We start from the raw sequence: 13,491 nt of genomic DNA, 5'->3' as shown, positions 1-13,491 counted from the left end.
GGTGTCACAGAGGTGATCAGAGATACTAGAAGACATGGTCTGCCTCCAACATGGGGGGTAATAACAGCCTAGAAAGGAGTGAAGGATATAAAAACTGTTCTCTACTCAAGGTCAACTTTCTGGAGCAATTCATAGTCTGGATTAATGTACTCTAAGGGCCAAATTCATAGCAGAAATGGATCTCACTTTCTCAAAACCACATGAGAAAAAGGAATGCTTTTTTGAAAAGTAAAGAACTGAATTATGTTATTTAGGGATGAGTGACTGGAGCTGGAAGAATTGTTTTCTAGCTTGCCACAAAACGCAAGACATAACTCTTTAGCAGTAAAGATTGTCAACAGGAGTTCCTCCATAGAAAGCCATGAAAACCCACATCAAGACAGTGGTTTGTCATTGCTCGTGTAATATATATCAGGCCCAGGCAGAAATAAGTCTTGTTAAGATAGAATCCCACAGGAAGCTTCCTTATCTGCACTCTAGCCACCAAAATCATGACTATGAAAAATCAGATGAAGACCTGGATATAACCATGTTTGTAATGTCTAAATATTTTCATTGATAAATAATATTACAAATACTACAAAAGAATTTCTTGAACAGCTGGTCCAACATTGTACAGTGAAAACAAATATAATTTACTATGCACACAAATATCTAAGGACCACAAAGAGGAACAGGTTCTGATGTTCATCTCCATTTCATTCTTACCAAGAAACTAGTAATTATTCTGGGACACAGTAGTTACTCAGAAATAAATAACTATCAACTATCTAACAATGTGGCTAAAGGAATAATTTTTGGTCTAGATTATATTTTTCTTTCAGGTCCTTGGGATCCTTTCTGCTCCCAGTGTGATAGTATTAGGATGTGGGATCTTTGGGAAATAATTAGGATTAGGTAAGATCATGATGGCAAAGCCCTCATAAACAGGATTAGTGTCCTTAGGGTCACAAGAGAGTTTGCTTCCCCTCTGCTCTACATCATGTGAGGACACAAAAATAAGACTACCTACAAGCCATGAAGCAGGTTCTCAGCAGACATCTGCCAGCATCTTGATCTTGGACGCTCCAGTCCCAGAGTTGTTGAAGCCACCCAACACATGGTAACTTTTGTAGCATCCTGAGAAGACCAAGACACAAAACAATGTTATCAGGAACCAATTCTCAACTCGTCCTTCCCTTTGATGACTTCATCCTCAAGATCCTGAAGACTGAGCCCAGCATCTTCTATTCCCATTGGTATAATATGAAGTCCAGAGAAAGAGAGAGAAACTCTGTTCCCTATAATACTGTACCCACAACCCCTGAGCAGAGCATTTTTGACTCCAATCTTGAGCCTTAGGTCTTAAGCTTGCTCCTGAGAGAGTCACAGTGTCTGGGAAGACAGGAAGCACTGATTGCCAGATCAGGAACATAACAGTGGTGCCCACTCTTACCACCTCTATTCAACATAGTACTGGAAGTCCTAGTTAGAGTGATTAGGCAAGATAAAGAAATAAAGGATATCCAAATCAGAAAGGAAGAACACTCTGCTTGCATTGATGTGACACTACATACTGACCTACCTTATTTTATCCACTTCACTTTGTTGAGCTTCACAGATACTGCATTTTTTACAAGTTGAAGGTTTGTGGCAGCCCTGTGTCATTTTTCCAACAAAGTTTGCTCACTTTATGTCTCTGTGTCACATTTTGGTAATTCTCAGAACATTTCAACCTTTTCCATTATTATATTTGTTATGGTGTTCTATGATCAGTGATCTTTAAAAATATATATATTTATTTATTTATTTTTGACTGTACTGGGCCTTCATTGCTGCACACAGGCTTTCTTTATATGCAGAGAGTGGGATCTACTCTCTACTTGTGGTGGCAGGACTTCTCATTGCAGTGATTTCTCTTGTTGGGTCACACATGCTCTTGGGCATGCAGGCTTCAGTAGTTGTGGTTTGTGGGCTCCAGGGCACAAGTTTAACAGTTATGGTGTGTGGGCTTAATTGCTCTGCAGCATGAGGGAACTTCCTAGATCAGAGATCAAATCAGTGTGCCTTGCATTGCAAGTCAGATTCTTCACCACTGGACCACCAGGGAAACCAAATTAGTGACTAAAAATTAGTGATCTTTGATGTCACTCTTGTAATTGTTCTGGGGTGCCATGAACTATGCCCATAAAAGATGGTGAACTTAAAAAAATAAAAGAAAGAATGCACTGATTAGCTGGCTCATATCATGTGATCCTCCATGAAGCCTGAAGTAGACTCATTTCCTTGAAGCATATGGGCTAGGAAAGGAGGATCAGGGCACACTTGCCACCAATGGAAAGGGGCATTTACACCGGGCACAAAAGCCACACACTTTCCCTGTAATAATATAATAATCTTTCAGGCCTGTAGAATGTTTCTTTAAAACTTTGGGAATTGCCTATAATGTACTCTGGATAGTCACTGAGAAAAAAAAATTATTTGATGGAACGTAATTATGAGAGAAAGTAAAGAATATGAAAAGTTAAGATGATATTAGTAACCACACACTAACATTTGAAGTTCATGATGACTTTTTTATGAGGGCCAATGGTAGGTCAATGAAATGACAAAGCTTTTTTATTATCTTAATAATTTTAAAGTCAGGAGGGATTTGAAAGTGAGATTATTGAAGAAAAAAGCATTATGTGGTGAATTTATCTCCCTCACACATTTCATCTCAAGAATACTTGTTCTTGCTTTTTGCTGCTGAGAGATCTTGAGATGTTTAGAAGGCATAGATTCTAAATAGGCCAGTGAGGAGGCCCCAGAGGAGCAGGCAGTATTTAGCCTACTGGTAAAGATTTTAACCAGGATCCAGCTGCTACCAAAATCAACCCAATATACTGATTTGTATATTAGAGAGAAGCACTAGCCCACAGGCCCAGGGCAAGGGTAAGTGGCCCCCTCTGCTTCCTGGTAACCATGCTCAAGACCAGTGGTTTCTACCACTGCTCACCTAATCAAAGGGTATCTACTCAGCACCCTTCTAGGTATACCAGTAGTCATAAGCTCTGAAATACCCTTGCAAAAGAAGAATGAAAATATGAAAAAAAATTATTAAATCAGTAATTCTGTTTTCATTATTTGTATCTGGAAATCTCCCCCAAAATTATGGCCTATTCCTAACATACTTTTCTATGGAAATCATTCTATGCAGAAGAAAGGAAGGGGCACACTAAGGATACACATTCTTGGATTGTTTGTTCTGGGGCTTCACATATGTCAGTTAGTCAGTTTAGTCACTCAGTCGTGTCTGACTCTTTGCAACCCCATGAATCCCAGCACGCCAGCCTTCCCTGTCCATCACCAACTCCTGGAGTTAGCTCAAACTCATGTCCATCTAGTCGGTGATGCCATCCAGCCATCTCATCCTCGGTCATCCCCTTCTCCTCCTGCCCCTAATCCTTCCCAGCATCAGAGTCCTTTCCAATGAGTCAACACTTCACATGAGGTGGCCAAAGTATTGGAGTTTCAGCTTTAGCATCAGTCCTTCCAAAGAAATCCCAGGGCTGATCTCCTTCAGAATGGACTGGTTGGATCTCCTTGCAGTTCAAGGGACTCTCAAGAGTCTTCTCCAACACCACAGTTCAAAAGCATCAATTCTTCGGCACTCAGCTTTCTTCACAGTCCAACTCTCACATCCATACATGACCACTGGAAAAACCATAGCCTTGACTAGATGGACCTTAGTTGGCAAAGTAATGTCTCTGCTTTTGAATATGCTGTCTAGGTTGGTCATAACTTTCCTTCCAAGGAGTAAGCGTCTTTTAATTTCATGGCTGAGTCGCCATCTGCAGTGATTTTGGAGCCCAAAAAAATAAAGTCTGACACAGTTTCCACTGTTTCCCCATCTATTTGCCATGAGTGATGGGACCAGATGCCATGATCTTAGTTTTCTGAATGTTGAGCTTTAAGCCAACTTTTGCACTTTCCTCTTTCACTTTCATCAAGAGGCTTTTTAGTTCCTCTTCACTTTCTGCCATAAGGGTGGTGTCATCTGCATATCTGAGGTTATTGATATTTCTCCCGGCAATCTTGATTCCAGCTTGTGTTTCTTCCAGTCCAGCATTTCTCATGATGTACTCTGCATATAAGTTAAATAAGCAGGGTGACAATATACAGCCTTGACATACTCATTTTCCTATTTGAAACCAATCTGTTGTCCATGTCCGGTTCTAACTGTTGCTTCCTGACCTCTCTTCTAATTCTCACAACTACCCTGAGATGCATATTATTGTACCTATTTACAAATGAAACAGAGACTTCCCAGAGACTCAGACTACAATGAGCAGTGCTTTGAGCACACGCCCATCTGATTTCAAAGTTCAGATTTCCCTTCAATATATTGACTTCTAATTTTTTTCCTATTTACACATAAGAAGAGAGCCATATAAATTACTCTAGTTTCTTGGCTTTCTTTCTTTCCAAGCTAATAGTCTTTTGAACCAGTTTCTTTTATTGTCTTGCACTCCAAAATCACTATTGATGGTGATTGTAGCCATGAAACTGAAAGATGCTTACTCTTTGAAAGGAAAGCTATGACAAACCTAAACAGCATATTAGAAAGCAGAGACATCACTTTGCCAACAAAAGTCCCTATAGTCAAAGCTATAGTTTTTCCAGTAATCATGTATGGATCTGAGAGCTGGACCATAAAGAAGGCTGAGCACTGAAGAATCGATGCTTTAGAATTGTGGTGCTAGAGAAGACTCTTGAGAGTCCCTTGAACTGTAAGGAGATCAAACTAGTCAATTCTAAAGGAAATCAACCCTGAATATTCATTAGAAGGACCGATGCTAAAGCTGACATTCCAATACTTTGGCCGCTTGATGGGAAGAACTGACTCACTGGAAAAAACCTTGATGCTAGGAAAGATTGAAGGCAAAAGGAAAAAGGGGTGGCAGAGGATGAGATGGTTAGATCGCATCACCAACTCAATGGACATGAATTTGAGCAAACTCTGGGAGAAAGCGAAGGACAGACAAGCTTGGCATGTTGCAGTCCATGGAGTCACAAAGAGTTGGACATGACTTAGGGACTGAACAACAACCATGGGCAAAGCTAAGCAGGACATTGAAAGTACCCTTTCAAGAAAGGCTAGTAGAAAAGAAGGGGTAGGGCAAAGTGGTGAGAGGGCTCTGTTCTTTGTGTGGGCTCTGTCCTTAATCGGCTGTGTGTTTTTGAGCAAGTTACTTAACTCCTCTGTGATGGACTTTCCTCATTTGTTAGATGGAAATAATAACATACCTACATCACAGGATTATTATGAGGGATAAATGCATTATTATGTAAGAACTTAGAGCAGTTTCCAGTAAATGTTCATTTCCATTATCACTCCTCCTTGTCCTCACTTGGACAACCCATTAGGCCCTCAGCCTCTCTACAATTACCAACCCTGTAGGAAGAATGTAGTGTTTTGTATGTACTTTAATGAGTTACTAATTTGTTGGCATTCGTGGCCTGTATTCTCTGCCCAGATGTCTTTTAAGCCCATCTGTCAGCTCAGTGGTGTTCAAATCTGAGTGTAAATCAGAATCCCTTGGAGCACGTGAACCCACAGACTGCTGAGCCGAACCAAGAATCTGTGACTCAATGGCCTAGGATGGGGCCTGAGACTTTGCCTCTCTGTCAAGGTTTCGGACGGTACTGTTGGTCCAGGAATGATCCTTGGAAACCTCCCATAATAGACACATCCTAGCAACCCACGCCAGTGTTCTTGCCTGGAAAATCCCAGGGACGGTGGAGCCTGATGGGCTGCTGTCTATGGGGTCGCACAGAGTCGGACACGACTGAAGCGACTTAGCAGCAGCAGCAGCAGCATATAAGAAGTCTGCTTAGGACTTCCCTGGTGGTCCAGTGGCTAAGACTCCATGATCCCAATGCCAGGTGCTTGGGTTCAATCCCTAGTCCAGGGAGCTAGATCTCACATACCACAACTAAAACATGGCACAGCCAAATAAATAATTCTTTTTTAAGAAAGAGAAATCTGTTTAAGTCTACTAGGGAAGACTTGTGATGCAGTAAAGAAATGCATCAAATCAAAAGGAGGAAATGACCAAAATCAAATGGACTACAGAGGTTTCTGCCTTTGAGGAGGAGGCTGGGGGAGAGTCATTAACCATTTCAGAAAGTCCTCAAATCTCTCTCCTACTCCTTTTCCCTTTGACACCAGTGGGGAGGGAGAAAGGCTGAGGCCATTGTTCATGGTCCCTTGAGCTGCAAAACACTTTTGTGAGCCCTTGAATATGCAAAAAGACCCAAGGCTGAGCTAAGCACTTTGGACTATTTCCTATTGTTGTCCCTTAGTGGAAAGAGGATGGGAGTAGAGGAGGGAAGGGAAATAAACAGGATAAAAAAGGGAGCAGAAAAACAAGTGAGGAGAGCCAAGCAGCACGTTGGGAAGCTGGAGCTTGGATTGGTGTAAATGATGAAGGAGTTATAAAGAATATTGTCCAACTTTTAACTGTTTGGATTTTCATAGTAACAGTTCTTTTTTTTCCCCAAATCTTCGCTGAAGTCAATTACCACATCAAGGCCTTGGGGTTCCAGGCATAGGGAAGAGGTTGTCAAGCAAAGGAAGGGTCCAGGTTCTACAGCTCAGATGGTGCATTTTGGAGCGTGACAGCATGAGAGGGACAGCAACAAGATCTGTGAGTGAAATTACTCTGTGAAACAGAGGCTTGAAGTCAGAGACAACCATCAGAAATGTAAGCCATCTTCCTCCAGAATCCCTTGAGAGACTGGGAATGACTCCGACTTCCTACTGAATATTGAACAAGATCAGAGCCAACTTCACTTGAATCTCAGTGGTCAGGAGACCTCTAGTTAATACAAAACTGTGCTGAGTAATTTGTAGGAGTAAGGAGAGCTTGGCTTATGTTAGGAATTACAGATCATTGCCAGTGTAACCATAAGCCTTCCTTTCTGCTTTGCACAAATGAGCTAAGAAATGTGGGAGCTCCTAGCTCTGTGCATACTGAGCATCTTTAAGATGCTCAGATTTTGGGAGTCATCATACTTTGAGAAAGAATGTATTTTGCACCTTCCCAATATGACTCGAAAACTCTGGGGAAGGGAAGTACAAGCTTCCAAGTACAGGAAAAGAACATTAATTGACTGGTGGAAGTTAAAAAGTAATGAGTAATTTGTGTTGGTTTTCTGCTCTGATTTACATGATAACCTTTTTCTCCTCCACAATAAAATTCACAAACAACAGAGACATCTGTTTATTGGTCTCCTGTCTCCCATTAACATCCATTAGACATCTGGATGGGGGTGACAGGAGCTTCTAACTCTTCTACCCTTCCCCTAACCAAACATCTGATTCCACTTCCCACATTGCACCCACAAGGGCCCCTCAGCAAGCTGTAACTAAAGCCAGTTTCCTTTGGTGATTTTTAAGTACTAATGGTGTACCCCATCTGCCAATGGAATCATCCTGGTGGTAGATGAAAAGCCAAAGAGTTCCTGAAAACATCCTCCCTGCCCCCTACTCCCTGCCAAGTATGCACACTTAAGGGTGTGAAGAGGGAGCTTTAGGTAAAGTTTCACACTGAGGATCCAAGGGTATCAGGTGGCTAAGGATGCAAGAGTGACAGAAGGAGAAAGCTTTACAACATACCACAAAGTATGGTACAATCAAGTCCAGCCAGGTACACACTTAAAAAGAACATTATCTTCTTTTGGATGGTTGCTATCACTTCTCTCCACTCCAGGGAGGCTGTTTCAACACAGTGCCCAATCGTCTCACCTAATGTCAAATCACTACAGCAATAGGTCCACAAAAGGACCGTGTGGAATCGTGTGACTGAGCTGAAAATTTGATAAGAAATACACTCAATTGTGTAGTAACAGAGAAAATGTTAGGAGCTTGGTATTCTTCTTTACTGCTATTTTTTTCCCTTATGAAAGTTTAAGAATAATTTCTTTTTTTTAACCCTCTGTCTCAAGATGTAAGATTTTGGTTAGGGTTAGGATCTCAGTAGCAAATACAGTTAGTAACAATTGGGTTGTCACAGTTTACTTGTCTCTTCCAGACCCTAGAGTCCTCTAGCTATCCCCACCTCTTTCTAAACAACCTTTGGCCATTTTCATTCATGCAGCCACAGCTGAAATTGAAGAATGCCAAACTTCAGAACAGACACTTTGTACATGCAAAGCTAGAAATACATGCAGTTTTTTACACTTTCGGCCCAAACAGAAGATTTTTTCTAGAAGATGTTAGTGGAGCTCTTTACCCCCAACATTTCCCCCTAGTTGCTGCCATCATTCTCTTCCTTGACTTTTCCCAATGAGGAGATGGTATCGAAAGATCCTGATGTTCAGAACCAAATAGGTCTCAGTCCCAGTTCTGACTCTTACTGGCTGAAAAGCTGAAGAGCAGTGGCCAGTTCACTCAACCTCTCTGAGATCCAGTTTCTCTTTCATTAAAATGGGAGTCATTACATTTACCTTGTAGTGTCTGTACTTAATGGTCTTGCCAGGTGGAGCTAGTGGTAAGGAACCTGCCTGCCAGTGCTGGAGACATGAGAGATGTGGGTTGGATCCCTGTGTCAGGAAGACCCCCTAGAGGAAGGCACTGCAACCCACTCCAGTATTCTTGCCTGGAGAATCCCATGGACTACAGAGGTTCTGTAGGACCTAGTGGACTACAGTTCATGGGGTCTCAAAGAGTCAGACATGACTGAAGCAAATTAACACATGTGCACACATCTGTACAACTACTCAGTACACAGTAGATTTTTCTTTTTCTTTCATGATTGTTGCTGCTGTTAAAATACAATAAAAGGAAGGGATGGAATCCCAGTAGTGAGAAGTTATTTCTCAAGAATCAAAGTAAGAAAAACACAATCTCACACAAAGGAAAGAAACCCTGGCTGGTCTCTGCCAGGCCCAGTGTGTGGCTGAACCATATTGATTCTGTTTTGTCAGCTCCACCTCAGGCCTGCAGTCCTACCCCATCCCCATCCTGCACAATTAGGCTTTAGCCTACTCTTGAGACATGCACTCAAGCCAGAGAAGTTCCCAACGAACTTTTACCTCTGCCTTCCTCTGACTAGAGAATTGGAAGAATGTCTTTTACAAATGCAGATAGTTAATGGTCCTCGAGGAATAATGGTCATAAGACCCACAGGGGGAGAGAAAAAAACCCAGCTCCTGTTAGCACAGAGGTGTTTCTCCCTTGGTAGTAAGGTTCTACTTTTAACTTTGGCCCTTTTAAATCCCTCTGCACCCCTTAGGCAGTGTGGATTGCAGCTGTGAATGCCTCTTAAATACTGTCCACTCAATCCTGCCTTTATGGAAGCTACCCATAATGAAAGTCATAATTATACATTATATAATTTTACATAATTACAATATTATTCCATACTCTTGCTAGCCAACACCCAGATTCCCACTCTGCCCTGCAGAGTTAAGAAACATCTTTAGATAGCCCTGGGAAGGCAGAAAAGCCCTTTCCATTTCTGCCCAACTTGAAAATCCCCCAGTTATGTAAAAGTAGATATTAAACTATTTAAAGGCTATCAGATACACTTAAAGGCCAATCAGAAAGCCACCCCAGCTGAATGCTCACCAATCAGGGACTATCTCAAGACTTCCTTCTTTTAGTTTATAGAAGCTTCATCAAAGTCAAAGTGTTAGTTGTCTCAGTCAGTCGCATTCGACTCTTCACGGCCTCATGGAGCCCACCAAGCTCCTGTGTCCATGAAATTCTCAGGGCAAGAACACTGGAGTGGCATTATCAGAGAAATGCAAATCAAAACCACAATGAGGTACCATCTGATACCAGTCAGAATGGCTGCTATCAAAAAGTCTACAAACAATAAGTGCTGGAGAAGGTGTGAAGAAAAGGGAACCCTCTTAAACTGTTGGTGGGAATGCAAACTAGTACAGCCACTATGGAGAACAGTGTGGAAATTCCTTAAAAAACTGGACATAGAACTCCCAAACGACCCAGCAATCCCACTGCTGGGCATACACACCAAGGAAACAAGAATTGAAAGAGACACATGTACCCCAATGTTCATCACAGCACTGTTTACAATAGCCAGGACATGGAGGCAGCCTAGATGTCCATCAGCAGATGAATGGATAAGAAAGCTGTGGTACATATACACAATGGAGTATTACTCAGCCACTAAAACAAACTCATTTGAATCAGTTCTAATGAGGTGGATGAAACTGGACCTATTATACAGAGTGAAGTAAGTCAGAAAGAAAAACACCAACACAGTATATTAACACATATACACGGAATTTAGAAAAATGGTAATAATGACCCTATATGCAAGACAGCAAAAAAAGACACAGATATAAGGAACAGACTTTTGGACTCTGTGGGAGAAGCCAAGGGTGCGATGATTTGAGAGAATAGCATTGAAACATGTATATTACCATATGTGAAAAAGATCACCATTCCAAGTTTGATGCATGAAATAGGGCACTTAAAGCCAGTGCACTGGGAAAACCCAGAGGGATGGGATGGGGAGGGAGGCAGGAGGGGGGTTGGGATGGGGGACATATGTACACCCATGGCTGATTCATGTCAATGTATGGCAAAAACCGCCACAATATTGTAAAGTAATTAGCTTCCAATTAAAATAAGTAAATAAGTTTTTTTTTTTAAGGGAAGGGGAAAAATGGATACTGGATAAGCAATCTTTAGCATATTTATTTCTTCAAATATGTATTAAGGAAAATAAAATGAACACAATGAAAAAAATAAAAAAGAATACTGGAGCAGGTTTCTAGTCCCTCCTGCCAGGGGATCTCCCTGACTCAGGGATCAAACCCGAGTCTCCTGCATTGCAGGTGGATTCTTTACCACTTGAATCACCAGGGAAGACAGCCCTTTAAGGTCCCTGCTATAAAGAAAGTGACAGTGGATGGTTCCCTGGCAGCTGTAAGCTTATGAATAAATGGCCTTTGCTAATTGGGTTTCTAGTTTGTTTTTGTTTTTGACAGCAGGGTAACCTATTAATTCACCACAAGTCATTAACGCCTCTCCCCTGATTTGTTTCCAGAGAGTAAGTTTGGAAGGGATGTGTCACAGGACACATATGCTTATACACGGTCAGGACTGAGGCAAGAAGGAGAGCATGGGCTGCCTCCTGCAAAAGAGGGACCTGGGGCAGCAAACATGCACCAGCTACGTGCTGGGATCCTGGGAGGAAGAAATGAACAAAACTTAATGAGAGGGATTGGTTTTTTAAAAGAAAGAGACAAAGCACTAAAGACAGACTTTACCAGTGTCACTTGCTTTCAGTGACTGGCGCTAGATGTCTTCTTTGGAAATATTGTGATTCTGAGCTAAATGCACCATCTGTTTTCAGGTGTAGAGCACATAAATTTACTCCACTGGACTTGGGTACAAGTAACATCACATGGCTTTATTTTTTGTTTAGACTTAATTTGGTAAGATGCCTAACATCATGTAAATTCATACTGAAGTCCTAGGAAAGGAAGAATGGCTTACGCAGAGCAGAAAATTTGAGGAAGAGATCCGTGTTCTTACATTCCTGCTGGCTGCTGCTGGAGAAAGAAGGCAGAGGAGAAGAAGAAGATGAAGCAGAGGAAAAAGGAGGAGAGGAAGAAGAGGAGAAGGAGGAGTGAGGGGGGGTGAAGGAGAGGAGGAGGGGGAGAAGGAGGCAGAGAAAAAAACAACAGACCTGAGGTGGGGCCACTCACTCCCAGTACTGCAGACTGAGACTTAATTGTAGTTCCCAGTCAGCACTAGTGAGGTAAGAGCTTCAGAAACAACCCTTTCCTTTCTTTAGCAAATAACATCCTTCTTCCTCCAGGTTCTATAAAAGTCATCCATTTTGTACAGCTTCTCAAGGCCCTTTTTCTATTTACTGGATGGAATGTTGCCTGATTTGTATATTGTTGTTTGTTTTTTTTAATGTATGTATTTATTATTTTTTGTTGCCCTGGGTCTTTGTTGCTACACATGGCTTTCTCTAGTTGTGGTAAGGGGGCTACTCTTCATTGCGCTTCACAGGTTTCTCGTTGCTGTGGCTTCTCTTATTGTGGAACATGGGCTCCAGGCACATAGGTTTCTGTATTTGAGGCACAGAGGCTCATTAGTTGTGGCTTGTGGGTCCTAGAGTTCAGGCTCAGAAGTTGTGGCACACAGGCCTAGTTGCCACATGGTATGTGGAATCTTCCCAGACCAGGGACCAAAACCGCGTCCCCTGCATTGGCAGGTGGATTCTTATCCACTGTGCCAAAAGGAAAGTCTGTGAATTGTTGAATACAGCCAATTAGATCTTAAAATGTACTCAGCTGAATTTTGTTTTTTTAACACCACTAAGATGCTCAGTGCTCAGGTCGCAAAGACCCTCAGGTTGCAAAGACCCGTTTAGAAGGTGGAATATCACTGCCCTGTACCAAACTGGGCCTCAGAGGTCCTTTGCCAAAACTTCCAAGCACATCCATTCCCTCCTTGGCTCTGCGGTGCCCACCATTCCATCCAGAGTAGTGTGGACAAGCAGGCCCTGAGTCCCCACTTCTCATGAAGACTGTCACCCATTCATCTCTCCCTGGACACAGGAAAGCCCTGTACATTTCCAGGAAATAAGAGAGCCAAGCCAGGGCTCTCTCCTCAATTCCCATGAAGAGCCCTTCTGCCCATCACCTCGATGAGCTTCCACCTCCCAGATAATACATAGGTAGGGCCACACAGACACCCAGTACCTTCACATACTGAAGCAAGGGATAAAACCTCTCTGTATCTCGTTTCCTAAAGTTTGCTCATCTAGGACTTTCAAACAAATAAGGAAAAGGTATCCCTTCCTCAAAACACATCCTTGCCATCTGTCAGAACATTTTCCATATTTGTTAGAATAGGACACTTATTTGTCATCTTCGAGACTTTTTTATCATAGGTACACAAAGTCACAATGTATACAACATTATGGAGTCTCCTTAGACACGGAGAATTTTTGCAGGGCACAACCTGCCCAACTTAGAAGCCTAGCTTACAACTGTACATGGAGGCTCTGAAAGAAAATAGCAAAAAAGCAGAATGCAAAATAAAGCCCAGTGGAAAAGGACAAGGATGCTGAATGTTCTCTTTGCTTAGAGAATGCATGCATTCTGTATGGCATGACAGTGTCTGTTTCCAAATTTGAATTATACACTAGGCAGTCTTCTCTAAGATATATTTATGTAGAAAGCAAACCACAGGCTTCCAGTATGAATATGAAAAATAATGGAGAGCCTCTTATCTTAATCTTTAATATTATCCTAGTTCTTACTTATGAGGGAAAAAGAGGCCAAAAGCCAGTCATCAACCCTCAAATGCCAGCTTTCGATTTAAGCTGCCTTCATGGCCCAGTGACAAGAAAAACACTCCATACATTGTGCTCAGACAATGGTTCCTACACTGAGTCAACACAGCTCTAAAAGAACTGCATTTAGCTTCACTCAGTGAGTGATCTTTGGCAGAGTGTTAAGGAGCTATGCTCT

Source organism: Capra hircus, chromosome 2 (assembly GCF_001704415.2).
Source record: "Capra hircus breed San Clemente chromosome 2, ASM170441v1, whole genome shotgun sequence".
Classification (NCBI taxonomy): Eukaryota; Metazoa; Chordata; class Mammalia; order Artiodactyla; family Bovidae; genus Capra; species Capra hircus.
Note: the sequence above shows the minus strand (reverse complement) of the source record.